Raw genomic sequence first — 14,239 nt, 5'->3', positions numbered from 1 at the left:
TCCTCTGTCCAAAGTTGGATGAGTCAAAGACAGCTCACACCTGTGTTTGCCTTTCGGCATCCCAAGCCACCTCCCATTTTAGGAGCTGCACCCAATATTGTAAAAATGAATCGATTGATCGATCGATCGATCGAAATAAGAAATGCTGAGGAAGAGCTCAAATATATGCTATAGTTTAAGTCTAACAAATTAACCCTTTTCATATACAAAATTTGTAATACGAGATAACAATGCCATCCACTAGATCGTGATGACATTTATAAAAAGCACACAACTGACAGGGAGATTCAGGAACATGATACCACTTTAAAATCACATTACAAACATTTTTCCAAGCTCATCAGTATTTATGCCTTTGTTTGGAAGTGAGTTTTCTTTAACAGTGAGTTAAATTAAAAAAAAAAATCATTCTCTATGTGTCAGGCACTGCTCTAAACACTTTATAAGTAATAACTCTTTAAACTTTATCAAATTTTAGAAGATTTTACCATCCCTGAACTCTGTACCCATTAGCAGTCACTTCCCATTTCTCCCCTCCTCCAGCCCCTGGTAACCACTAATCTCCTTTTTGTCTCTATGGATTTACCTAATCTGGATATTTCCTTTGAATGGAATCATCCAGGGGCGCCTGGGTGGCTCCGTGGGTTAAGCGTCCAACTCTTGGTTTCTGCTCGGGTCGTGATCTCACGGCTCATGGGATCAAGCTCCACATCAGGCTCTGCACTGGCAGCACGGAGCCTGCTTGGGATTTTCTCTCTTCTTCTGTCTCTCTCTGCCCCTCTGCCGTGTGTGCTCACTCTCTCTCAAAATAAATCAACTTTTTAAAATGGAATCATACAATATGTGGCTTTCTGTGACTGACATAAACTATTGTTCCCGTTTTACCGATGAGGAACCTGAAATACACGGAGGTCAGGTACTTCGGCCAAGGTCATGTGGCCGAGGTAGGATCCAAACCCAGGCAGCCTGGCTCCAGAGTCCTCGCTCAGTCTCAAAATCAAAACGAATAATGCCAAAAGCATACGTTGAAGGCCTTCTGTGAATACCAGGTGTGGGTATTCTATACTCCCTGAAAGCAGGAAGTTGCTTAATAAAATAAATTTGTCCAAAGGGAAAGACAGAACCTCCTCCTGGGATGAACACGTTAGGCTGCCCAGCAGCGAATGCCTTACCATGTGGAGAAATGAGAAAGTCCCACGATGTGAATCTTGTTGGCAGGAAGGCCTAGGGGCCAGACATGGCCCTGGCATCCTTCCGGGTCCTTGGTGGTGCCAGCAACGTCATCCCCCCCGGCCCACATTTCCCAAGGTGGGGCCTGGTGACTTAACATTGCACGGCCCCCTTTGGTGGCTGCTTACGTCCTGAGCCCAAGTCCGGAGCCCAGACCCAGCTCTTCTGTGGCTGTTCACTGCCCTCCAGTCACTTCTCGGCCCCATGCAGGCTCCACAAGGATCAGAAGATCCTTGAAGCCACTTCCAGCTCCTGCAAAGGCCCTGGGGCTCTCCTCCTTATGGGTGCAGCCAGCTCTTTGAGCGCTGCTCCTGAACCAGACCCTCAGGTATCCACGGAGCATCAACTGAGTATCAGTCACTGTTTGGGACCCTGGAGATACCGTCGTGGACCAGACAAACGCAGTCCTTGTGCTCTTGGCGCTCATACTCTGTCGGGGACAGAAATCACGTAGCTGATCAGACGATTGTCAGTGCACTGTGGTCAGAGTGAGAGGTGGTGAAGACTAGGTGTGCAAAGCAGCCTGATCCACTCCTGGGAATCAAGGAGGGCTTCTGCGAGGAGGTGATACTTGAGCGGCAATCCCAAGGATGAACAGAAGGTAGTTTATTAAGGGAGGAGGGAGATAGAGCTCCAGATGGAGGGAGGAGCATGGGTTTTAATGTTTGATCTCCGGTGTGTCAGAAGGGAAGTTGTCACTATCTGGTGGACGGGGAGATAGATTTTGATGAGGGGAGGGAAGAGTCTGGTGTAGACCATGAGGGGTATGGGAATGCCGTGGGAAAATGGCAGGGTCAGGCCCTGATTCCTCCCATTTCTTCCTGATTCGTCCCATTTCTTCCCCCATTTCTGACCACAGGGCGCACACACACACACACACACAGTCATGCTTTCTTGGGACACTCAGTTCACTCCTTCTGTGTGTGTGTCTTTTATCTGGATTTAGGCTCTGGACATTCCTGAAACACAGGGCGGCTCCCTCCTCAGCGCCCCCTGCTTTGGGCTGTGGCTTCTGCCTGGAATGCACCCCCCATCCCTGCTTTCTGGCTCCCAAATATCCTCAGAGGCGCCTCCCTGGCCACCCAACCCTGTCACTGTGTGACCCCTACTCAAGGTCATTATTCCATGGAGCACTTTTCACTCTCTCTTTCACGTATATATGTTCATCGGTGTATCGCCCGTCACCCTCCACCAGAACGGAAGTCCCCGTATCCCTGCCGCTAGGAAGCACTGGTGGGATCTCCATAAGCCACTGTTGAGTGGCTGTGGGTCCGTGGCGTGCCAGAACCCAAGCGTGTCCCCCGAGGCCCCTCTCGGTCTGCCGGGTGGGCCAGCCAGGCAGGGCCCAGGTGGCAACATTCACTCCTGCTGGTGGCTTTTTCAGGAAAATCTGACGCAGGATTAGCTTTCCTCCCCTCCCCCAGCCAGACACAGAGCCTATGGTTGACTCCTTCTGTCTCTCCCATGTGCACTCTGTCCCCATCTGACCACCACTGCCCAGCTGGGTCCCTGGGCTGCTCTCCAGAGACGTAACGTGGGGCTTCCCCAGCTTCCCTTGGGGTCACTGCCACTCTCCCTCCCCCGGTCCCCGACCGCCATCCACCTTGCACAGTGCCATCTTCCTGGTTAAAGGTCTAAGGGTCACTCCTCTTCTTAAAGGCATCACGCGGGCTTTTGGCCTTCAGGCCTTCCGATGGCCTGGGCCAGGAGCCATCCCTCAGCCTCCCCAGGCCTCCCCTCCCTCACACCAAACCTTTCACCTCGGAGCCTTTACACCTGCTGTTCCCTTTATCCAGAAGGCCCTTCCTTCTTGCTCCTTTCTGCAACCCCCTCCATCCATCCTCTCCTGATTCCTCCCCGGCCCCCTCCCGTCGCCTCCAGTAGCCCCTCGCTAGGGCAGAGCACCCCGCCCAGTGTAGTAATGGGTGGTGTGTGTGCACCCTGGGGCCTCTTCAGGGCAGGGCACGTGTTCTGTTCACATCCGCTCCTCACTGATCACTCCACGGGGATTTTCACAAATCCAAGCGGCGACTGTGATGTGTCCGGTCGTCTTCCAGGCACAGGAATAAACAAGGTGAGCTTCGGGCTCTTGGGGAGGCGGTGCTCTAGGACAAGGAGAGCCAAGACTGCCGTGGAAAGCCCTGCCTGGCTCAGCTTCCCCGCCAGTCACGGGGCCCTTGCCCCAAGCCTACGAACCGCGGCTTCCTGCGCCAGCTCCCGCCAGGCCAGCCCCTGTGGTGGGGAGTTTCACCAAGGCAGTGCTGGCAGGGGGACCCAGGCGGGCTTGCCTGCACCCATCAGCCCGGGCAACGCCACCCTCTGACTGTGCGTAGGCGCTGGGCCACAAAGGGAGTTCAGGAAGCGGGGCCTGGGAACTTTGAGTCAGAGGGAATCCTAGGGGAGGCTCCTGCGGCCACGTCTCCTCCTCTTGCAATGCCACCCTATCCCATTTGAGGTTCCCCGGGGTGTGTCCCAGCAAGGGACAGCCAGAAGGAGGAATTTCCCTTTTTTTTTTTTTTTTTTTTTTTGCTGTCTGCCTCCAAGTAAACACTTCATGTGACCCCAGAGACGACCAGTCAGGGATTGACTCCTCCAGCAGCCGCCCAGAACCTGAGATCAAAGTCACCCGGGTAACCCTTAGGCTGCCATTTGTGGTTGGTGTCTGATCCTTCCCGAGGCTCCTGCACGGGCTCGGTGCCCAGCAGGAAGCCGTACTCCCCCTCACCCTCCACCCCAGGTGCTGGGCCCAAGTCAGGGAGGCCCAGGTGACTTCCTGCCCCTCCCTTCACCTCACCTGTTTGTGCTCGAAGCCGGTCAGGGTGGTTCCTGCCAACAAGATCCGCCGGAACGCGTGGTTCTTTCTCTAATGCTCGATGGATTTATTATTTAATAGCAGAGGGACGTACGGCTATTGTTTAAATTGCAGGGTTTTATTAGAAACAAGCCTTTCCATTGCTCCTTGTATAGCCGGTTTCAATCATGAACCACGGCTCTTTTAGGATGGCATGGGTGTGTCCCTCTTTTGGATTTTCGGGGACAAGCCACACACAATTCCAGGCTCTGCTCAGGATGCTGTGTCCCGAGTGATATGCAGGCTCTTCCGGTGTGTGGGGTTTTTGTTTTTCAGTATTCACTAGAGTAACCCTCTGGGACGGGCGCTGTGCCCATTTTACAGATGTGTTCTCCCCGAGGATGCTAACGTGTGGGACAGTATTTGATCAGCAGCAGGGACTTGGGCCCACAGCCATAGTCTCCCTCCTCGTTCCTGTTTCCTGTTGGGGGACACTGGCCCTGTCCCATCTGCTCACCTCTCCGCCTGAAACTCTGCCTGAGCACAGGTAAGGTTCATCCCAGCTCAGGCGGGCTGGTGGAGACCCCAAGGAAGGAAGGAGAGCCAAGGGGGCCTAAGCTGTAGGGAGCCACACCAGGTCTGTCCTCGGTCTTGAGCAGGTGAAAAACCACAACTAGCTCTTTAGCTGGAGAATGGGGGTTTTCTTGCCCCTGGGAGGTACGAGGCACAGGTGTGTGGGACATCCCCGGCCACCCCTAAAACCATCCTCTGTCCTCCTCTGCTTGTGCTGAGATTTCTTGGGTCTTACTCGGCCACACCCCATTCCTTTGAGAACAAACCATCTGGGACTTTCTTCTTTTTGAAATGGCTGAGGAATATAAACCATGTAAGCTCATGACTGCTATGGGGAAATCCCATGGTAAACTTCTTTATACTTCAAAGAAGCATTTCAGGGAAACGACATGGGGCCTCCTGAGCTGTTTACATGGAGGCTTGATGAGAGAGCCGGTGGGTGGCGAGTGGCTGTGTCTGTAGAGGCTGTCCTGGCTGGCAAGAGGCCTGGCCAGGGATCCGGGGGTCCAGCGGGGCTGGCTGCTGGGTGGCCAGAAGGCCCTGATGGCCCTGGACAGGCCCGGAGCACAGACACTCCAATAGAGAGGGCTGACCATGGAAAATTACATCTCAGGAAGGCTGGATGAGAAAGGGAAGCATAGGGCAGGAGAGATATCCAGCCAGAAGACAGAGACCAAAAGGCCTTAAAAGGCAGGAAAGGGGATGAGACAAACGTGACCAGACCTGGGAGTGACCATGTTGACAAGGGAAAATGCCATGTTGCCATGTTAAGGAAAAGGAGGCAGCATGATCTCATATTCATATGCATATTCAAATTTGTGTTCATACATATTCATAAGAACTAGAAGGAAATCACCAAAACATTGGACTACTAAGGCAGTTATCTCTAAACGGTAGGACTGTGGATGTTTCTTTTCTTTTTCTTTCTTTTTTCTTTTTTTTTTTTTTTTTTGGTGGGGCGTGGAGAGGGTATTTTCTCACTGTTCTATAATGAGCCTGAATTATCTTATTGGGAAAGGGGAAAGGTTTTGTTTTTTTGTTTGTTTTGTTTTGTTTTACCTTTGTGTGTTTATTTTTGTTTTTAAGCTGGTGGATGGCACAGACTCAACTCAGAGCAATATCATGTCAAGGACAGAGACTAAGTCACCAGCATAGCACCCGCATTGTCACCACAATTAGAGAATCATGAGGAATTTTTTTTTTAATATGCTTTACATCGTGGAAAATATTCCAGATGGCACGAAAACGATAATATCCATTTCTAAACATTTATATTCATGGTGCTAGGGCGCCGCTGCTCCTGGCCAAGCCAGTCCGTGTTTTATTTTACGCCTTGGACTCTGGGTGCTTGATTATGCACTGTGATCCCCACCAACTCCGAATCTGCTGCCTGCTGGGAGGTGTTAAAAAAAGCCCTTTTTTAGCGAGATAATTGAATCGGCTGAGGGAAGTGGAGTGTTTTATTTTTGGTGGGGATGTTTGGCTACATTCCATGTATTTCTTTAAATTTTACTTGAAAGATTGTTGCTGTTGGGATGGCGGATAGCTTTTCGATTTGCCACTCTGCATTGTTTCTGAGCAAGGTACAGACGCATGGAGAGGATATTCTATTTGTCGCGTCTTTATTCAAATCTGGGTGGATGTGTCTGTGTTCAGAAGGGAGCTGGAGCCAGCAGCTGGCTTGTTTGGGGACAAGACGATTATGGGAATGCGATTTGGGAATATCTAAGTGGAATCTGCACCTTTCCACAAGTCAGAGGGTCCACGTCTCCAGACGACAGCACGTCTTATATAAATAGGTGCTGGCTCCTTTACATAAGAATGGGGAAGGGCTGGCTGGTCGCTGCTTTTCTCTGTATTGATTACAATTATCAGTGAACCGAGTGAGTTCATGGGATGTTTTGGCAATGGGTAACTTCGCTGTAGTCCTGCTAATAAGATCCAGCCAAGGGAATCTTTGAAGACCCTGGGCTCTGAGCAAGCAGACGTTTTCAAATTATTATTATTATGGCCAAATATACATAACATAAAATGTATCACTTTAACTATTCGTAAGTTACAGCTCGGAGGCATTAAGTACCTTCACACTGCTGTGCAACCATCACCACCAAACGTCTCTGGAAACTTTTCGCCTCCCCAGACTGAATCTCCCCCCAGCCCCCCGCAGCCACCATTTCACTTTCTGTCTGAATTCGACTATTCTGGGTGCCATAACATAAGTGGAATCATATAATATTTGTCATTTCGTGAGTGGCTTCTTTCATCTAGCATGATGTCCTCGAGGCTGGTTCATATTAGAGCAGGTGTCGGAATTTCTTCCCTTTTTAAGGCTGGATAGTATTCCAAGGTACGGGTGGATTACATCTTGTTTCTCCATTCATTCGTTGATGGACCCCTGGGTTGTTTCTACCCTCTGGCTGTTGAGAATAACGCTGCTAGGAGCCCACACCCCTGCTCTCAGTCCTCCTGGGTGTATATCCAGAGGTGGAATTGCTGAGCGAGCCTGCTTTTTAATAGAAATAGAAATAAGGCCAATTAAAAAAGTCCTCTGGCTCCTGATTCTAGGTGTCACCAACACCTGCCTCCTGGAGGGGCCCCAGGAAGTTTGGAAAAGGCAGCAGCACTAAACCCGAGAATATAGGTTTGAGCTGGACGGGTCTTGAGAAGCATGGAGCCCAAAGCTTCTCTTTGTGGATGAAGAATCGGCACTGAGTCCAAACCAGTTTTTTTAGACTTTAAAAAAAATTTTCTTTAATGTTTATTTATTTTTGAGAGAGAGAGAGACAGAGAGAGAGAGAGAGAGAGAGAGAGCGTGGGGGAGGGGCAGAGAGAGAGGGAGACACAGAATCGGAAGCAGGCTCCAGGCTCTGAGCCGTCAGCCCAGAGCCCGACGCGGGGCTCGAACTCACGGACCGTGAGATCGTGACCTGAGCCGAAGTCAGACGCTTAACCGACTGAGCCACCCAGGCGCCCCTGGTTCGAATCCAGTCTTGCAGTGACACACTCCCTCCGTCCTGGTCATGAAGTTTGGGCCCTTGTCCTCTCGGGGATAAAGAAAAAGGAGGAAACCCACGACTCTGGAGTAGGAGTTGCAGGCGGAATTTTCTGCTGGGTCAGGAACTGCCTGCTGTTCGTGACAAGCTCACTGCGGATGCATATGCTTCTTTTCAGGACAAGCAGGGAATTTCAAGAGGCGACCCACAGACTCATCACACCCAAAGCAACAGGCAATGTAAAGCATTAAAAGACGTGGTTGAGTAAGTCCTGGAGATAAGCCATTGCCCATCAGAGATTTCCTTCCCACGGACGTAAAGCCCGAGGCTCTGTTCATTAAACAGCCACCTGAGATGCTGCTTTGGCAACAGCCGTGGGGGATGCCAGAGATGGTGGTAGTGGCCATTTATCATTCCTTCTGGCTGGCCGGCATGGCTGTGGGAGGCTGATGATCATTCTCCCAGCCTCCTTTGAAGCTAGGGCCCTGCCGTGTGACTGTGTTCCACCAATCAGTTGCATGGGTGCCTAGCCAGAGGCTAGAAATGGAAGCGAATACCGGGCATATCCACCCTGAAGGAGGGTGGCCAAAACTGCATATAACGCCTAGACAGAGGGAATCGGAGGGATTGCGATTTGTTTCTAGCGGTGGTGTCTCCATTAAACCTGTCCTGCGGTGTGCTTGGGCCTTGTTCCTGCCCGTGTAGGCTCCAATCTGGGCTCTCCAGCCTTCCCGGGGAGGCTGTGAGTTAGCCATTATCTTTAATGCGTCCCTTTTCTGCCCAAACCGATTAGAGTTAGTTCCCGGGGTTGTGACTAAGAACCCAGATTGATTCATCAGATTACTGGTTATCAGTTAGAATTAGGTTCAGCTGTGAGTATTGGTGACCCCCCCCCCCCGCCCCCTCTCCCCAAATAAGAGAGCCTTAAACAAGTCACAAGTTTATTCCTTTCTCATTTAAAAGTCTGGGTGAACGGTCTTGGCAACACAAAGGTCTCAGGTGTCCTGGCTCCTTCCAGCTTCCCACGCTGTCATCCCTAGGGTGTGGCCCCATCCTCATGGTCCAAGATAGCAGCTGGAACGCCAGCCAGCACATCCACACTCCAGGTTGCAAAATGGAAGACAGGACGAAGAAGAAGGGGCAAAGAGTTTACAAGAGCTATCTTTTAAAGAAAGTTCCTGGAAGCTTAAAACTCATGTGCCCTTCTGGAATTCTATGGTGGCGATGGTTGCACGACTTGGTGAACTATATTGAAAAATTGTTGAATTCCCTTTAAAAGGGTGAATTTTATGCTATGTGAATTATATCTCAATTAGGAAGAAAAACTCATTGCTCTGAATGTAGACACATTGCCATGCCTGGGCGTATGGGAGCCTGGGAAATGTAGGCTTTTTTTCTAGCTGGCCATGTAGCCAGCTAAGAATTAGAGCTTTCATTTAGTGGGGAAACCAGTCCCTGCTGTAGTGAGGGAACACAGAAGGGGGTGCTCAGTTTAGATTTTATCCCTCAACACTCCTATGCTACCCAGAGTCCTGGAATCAGTGCCTTTGTTTTCAAAAAGGGACATCTGGGGGTGCCCGAGTGGCTCAGTTGAGCGACTATCTTGATCTTGGCTCAGGTCTTGATCTCACTGTTTGTGGGATCAAGCCCCACATTCAGCTCTGCACTGATGATGCAGAGCCTGCTTTGGATTCTCTCTCTCTCTCTCTCTCTCTCTGCCCCTCTCCCCGGCTCTAAATAGATATCTAAAATAGATAAACTTCAAAAAAAGGTGAGAGGGGGTACATCTCCTGGATTCTTATAACTAAGAGTGGGGATTTTTAGCATCCAGAATGCTGGCTAGAGAACATGGCCCCAGATGGGATACAGAAGTGAAGGAGGAGATTCATCACTGACAGAGGGCTTACAGGATATGCTCATTTCGAGAGGGCTTCTGTGGACCACTCTTGGGGTTTAGGCATCACAAGTCAGTGGGATCCCCAGACCAGAAGAAGCAACACTACCACCTGGGAATGTGTTAGAAATGCACATTTTTAGGGGTGCCTGGGTGGCTCAGTCGGTTAAGCGTCCGACTTCGGCTCAGGTCATGATCTCATGGTCAGCGGGCTCAAGCCCTGTGTTGGGCTCCGTGTTGACAGCTCAGAGCCTGGAGCCTGCTTCGGATGGTGTATGTCTCTCTCTCTGCCCCTCCCCCACTCATGCTCTGTCTCTGTCTCTATCTCTCTCTCAAAACTAAATAAACATTAAAAAAAAAAAAAAAAAGAAATGCACATGTTTAGGCCCCAGCCTGGACTTCCTGAAAAAGAAACTGGGGGTGGAGCCCGGTATCTGTGTCTAAAGCAGCATCCCCCCGGGGGGATCAGATGCTGAAGTTTGAGAACCACCATTGGAAAGTGCACATACTGGGACACGGCAGCTCAGCCTCTCAGGGAGCTGTCCTCCCCGGGTTCCATTTTGTTCGCTAGCGTGATTCCCAGCACCTGGAATGGCCCTGGGCACATAGTAGGAGTTGAATAATCATTTGCTGCATGAATGAATGAGATGTTCTTGGCTCTCGTAAAGGAAACAATTCGTTGAAACTCCTTTCCGCGTTTGCCTTTGCTGTGGGAATGTTGTTCACCACCCCTTAGTCCCTATCCCTATAATGCACTCCACATGAGACATTCATTTTCAAATTTAGGATGGCAAGAGCTTGCTTCCCATGAGAAATGGATATTGGTTTCAGTGGGGGTCCCATCAGGATCCAGATGGCATACTCAAAATATCATCATTTTAGGAGGGCTTATTTACAATGGAGCTATTTCCAAAGGTGTGGCTAACCACAGCCATGTTGTTATCACCCCCCCTCCCCCCACACACCCCCCACCCCCCCCTCACCCCCCCACCCCCCCCTCACCCCCCCACCCCCCTCCCCCCGCTGGGAGGAGTGGGGAAGGAGCGGGTTACCAGAACCCAGAAGAGGAGAAAGCGAGGTACAGAAGGATGATCTTCAGTTGAGGGAATAGCCAGCCCAAAGCAATTTGACCTTGAAGGGATGAGGCCCTGGGGGTGGCGGGGGAGATGAAAAACCCAACCTTACTCTCCAGGCTTCCTCTTACCTCCTGCCAGAGCTCTGCATAGGTTAAACCCAGCAAGAAGCTGGAGGCCACTGGAACCTGTTAGTATAGTCCCTGCAGCTCTTCCTGGGACAAAGAACGGTGTGGAGAAGGGTTCAGGGTGGATCTGAAGTGACAAAGGGGAGATGTCTGCCACAGACGTGTTTCCTTCCCTGACAGTAAAAAGGACACAACTGATCTTATCTTCCTTTTCACTTTGCCCACTAGGAAGCTCTGAAGCAAATAGGAGGTTAAAGCAACTCTGTCAGCCTCTGACTTGCCTTTTGACTTCTCCTGTTCCTGGTTGTCCCTCCCTTTTTCATTTAACTGGCCCTGGTTCCTTCTTCCTATCTAGGCTGTGATTACTTTGTTGAATATTTTCCTTTTGTAAGCCATCTCAACTCTTGTGGGAGGAACCCTGGCACAGAGACAATTTTTTTTTAATTAAAAATAAAATTTATCAGACGGCTACCCCGTGCCAGGCATTGTAATAAGTGCTAACAGCTTGTAGAAAAATAGATGAGATGCAGCCCTCTGTCCTCAAGGAACCCCAGTATACATAATGAGAAAGACTCCAAAACGAGGGAGAATAGTGTTGGAGTCATACAGAGGGGGATGTACTTGCTTCAGCCTCTCTAAAGGTGGGTGGGATCACAGGTCTCTTTTGTCTGCTAAGAGGTGAGCACAGACAGGGCTTCGGGCTCTGCATGTGTGATCGAGTCCAGCTCACTCTCAAATCATCCAGGAGGAGTGTAGGAAAACCCAGAATGCACCACTCCCTTGGCACTAGGCCCCACGGGAAGGCTTCCCGCTCACCCCTTTGGGCTTCATGCCTCATCCCCAGTGATGACATCAGCGAGGAGGAACCACTGAGGTCCATGGCACCCAGCTCCTCCTCAACTACATCCTGGCGTCACACTGGCCAAAAGGATGGTCTGAGATGATGGAAATGTTCTATGTCTTCGTAACCCAATATGGTAGCCATTGGCCACATGTTGGGCCTTTGAAACGTGGCTAGTGTGGCTGAGGAAGTAATTTCTCTGCAATTGTGGTAAAATACACATAACATAAAGGCCGCCATTTTCTGGCACCTGAGTGGCTCAGTCAGTCAAGTGGCGACTCATGATTTCAGTTCAGGTCATGATCTCACGGTTCATGGGTTTGAGCCCTGTGTCGGGCTCTGCACTGGAGGAGTGGAGTCTACTCGGGATTCCGTGGCTCCTTCTCTCTCTCTGCCCCTCCCCCACTGGCGCACGCTCTCTCTCAAAAGTACATATTTTTTTAAGTCGCCATTTTAATAATTTTTAAGTACATCAAGTACATTCATACTGTTGTGCAGCCATCACCACCATCTATCACCAGGCCTTTTTCATCTTCCCAAACTGAAAGTCTGTGCCCACGAGATACTAACTCCCAATTCCCCCCTCCCCCAATGCCCAGCCACCATCATCCTATTGTCTATTTCTATAATTTTGATTACAGGTGTCTCCCGTAAGTGGAATCATACAATTGTTGCCCTTCTGTGGCGGCCTGATTTCGCTCAGCACGGTGACCTCCAGTTTCGTCCGTGCTGTAGCAGGTGTCGGAATTTCCTTCCTCTTTAAGCTTGAGTAATATTCCATCGTGCGGATACACTACATCTCATTATCCATTCATCGGCCAACGGGCACCTGGCGAAAGGGAACCCCTGCGCACTTTCAGGAGGACGTAAGCTGGTGTAGCCACCGTGGAAAACGATATGGAGGCTCCTCGGAAAATAAAAAACGGGATTTCCAGATGATCTAGCAATTCTGCTTCTGGGTATTTACCCGAAGGAAATGAAATCAGTATCTGGGAAAGCTATCTGGATGGAGAGAGCGTTGTGGACACTCAGGCACAAAGTGATGGACTGAGGCCACACCACCTCAGGTGGGGATGAGAAATGATAGGATACATTTCAACCAGGTACAACCCACAGAACATGGTTGGATGTGGGACAGAGGACACACACAGGTGACCTCTGAGATTCTGGCTTGTGCTGTACAGATGCTTTAACCATGGCCCTGGCCTCTGGTCTACATATATTAACTCCTTTTTTTTTTTTTTTTAAGTTTATTTACTTATTTTGAGAGAGAGAGAGAAGCAGAGAGAAAAGGGAGACAGAGAATCCCAAGCAGGCTCCACGCTGCCACCACAGAGCCTGACATGGGGCTCGATCCCACGAACCGTGAGATCATGACCTGAGCCGAAATCAAGAGTTGGACGCTTAACTGACTGAGCCATCCAGGAGCCCCATGTATTAACTCATTCAGTTTTTCACATCAACCCAACAAGGTAGGTACTATTCCAACCTTGATTTTTCAGATAAGGAAACAGAAGCACAGAGAAAGTAAGTAATTCGCCCAGCAAGGACACATCCCAGCAGTCTGGCTCTGGAAGACTGTGGAGTCTTTAATCCACGACATTGATTGCAATAAAAATCTGGCTAAGAAAACGTAAAAACGAAAACAAAACAAAACAAAACAAAAAAACAACCCAACACCCGTACCTTCTGGGTCAAACAGGCACAATGCCTGCCACGTTCCCGGTGGCTGGATTAAATGCCTACTGTAAATGGCCAACAAATGTTGATTGACTGATTGGATGAATGAACGAATGAATAGGAGAGATAAGAAGGCAGGTGTTCGAAATACAATACAATTTAGGCTATTTACGAGGTACCAAGCTAGCCTAGGGGTAGCAGGCAAAAAAAAGACGAGTTTAGGGGCTCCTGGGTGGCTCACCTGGCTAAGCGTCTGACTTTGGCTCTGGTCATGATCTCACGCGGTTCAGTAGTTCGAGCCCCACACCAGGCTCTCTGCTGTCAGGGCAAAGCCCACTTCAATCCTGTCTCCCTCTCGTTCTCTGCCCCTCCCTCAGCCACACGCTATCTCTCTCTCTCTCTCAAAAATAAATAAACATTTTTAAAAAGATGAGTTTAATTTGGGGTGTGTTTTGAGGACAGAGCAAGCACAGGAGGCAAGTGTTAGGGGCTGGTGTGGGGTGAGCTCAGGGCACTCGTTAGCGCCTAGAGAGGGCAACTGGGGAGCAGAGAGGAGAGCTGGGGCCAGGTCATGAGGTTAGGAAAGCCAGGTCGAGGGTTTGGACTCTCTGTCTAGTCCCTGTTGGGGACCCGTGAAGAGACTTTTTCACTGAACTTTGAGCTCAGGACATTTGTTTGAAACATGGACGGCAGAGTATAAGGACAGTCCCCATACCCGTCACCAGCTTTAGCAAACCTTCAACTCAAGGCCAGTCTGGTCTCACCTCCACCTGTTCCTTTCTCCTCCTATATTATTAGGGAGCAAACTCCAGACATCCTACTTTTTCATTTGCAAATATTTCATTCTGCATCTCCAAAAGATAAAGGAACCCTTTTAATTTTTTATTTATGTTTAAGTTTATTTATTTTAAGAGAGAGAGAAAGAGGGCATGCACGCGTGCGGTGGGAGGAAAGCAGAGGGGGAGAAAGGGAGAGGGAGAGGGAAAGACAGAATCCCAAGTAGGCTCCACACGGTCAGTGCAGAGCCCAACGTGGG

The sequence above is a fragment of the Panthera tigris genome, chromosome E3, assembly GCF_018350195.1.
Source record: "Panthera tigris isolate Pti1 chromosome E3, P.tigris_Pti1_mat1.1, whole genome shotgun sequence".
In the NCBI taxonomy this organism is placed as follows: Eukaryota; Metazoa; Chordata; class Mammalia; order Carnivora; family Felidae; genus Panthera; species Panthera tigris.
Note: the sequence above shows the minus strand (reverse complement) of the source record.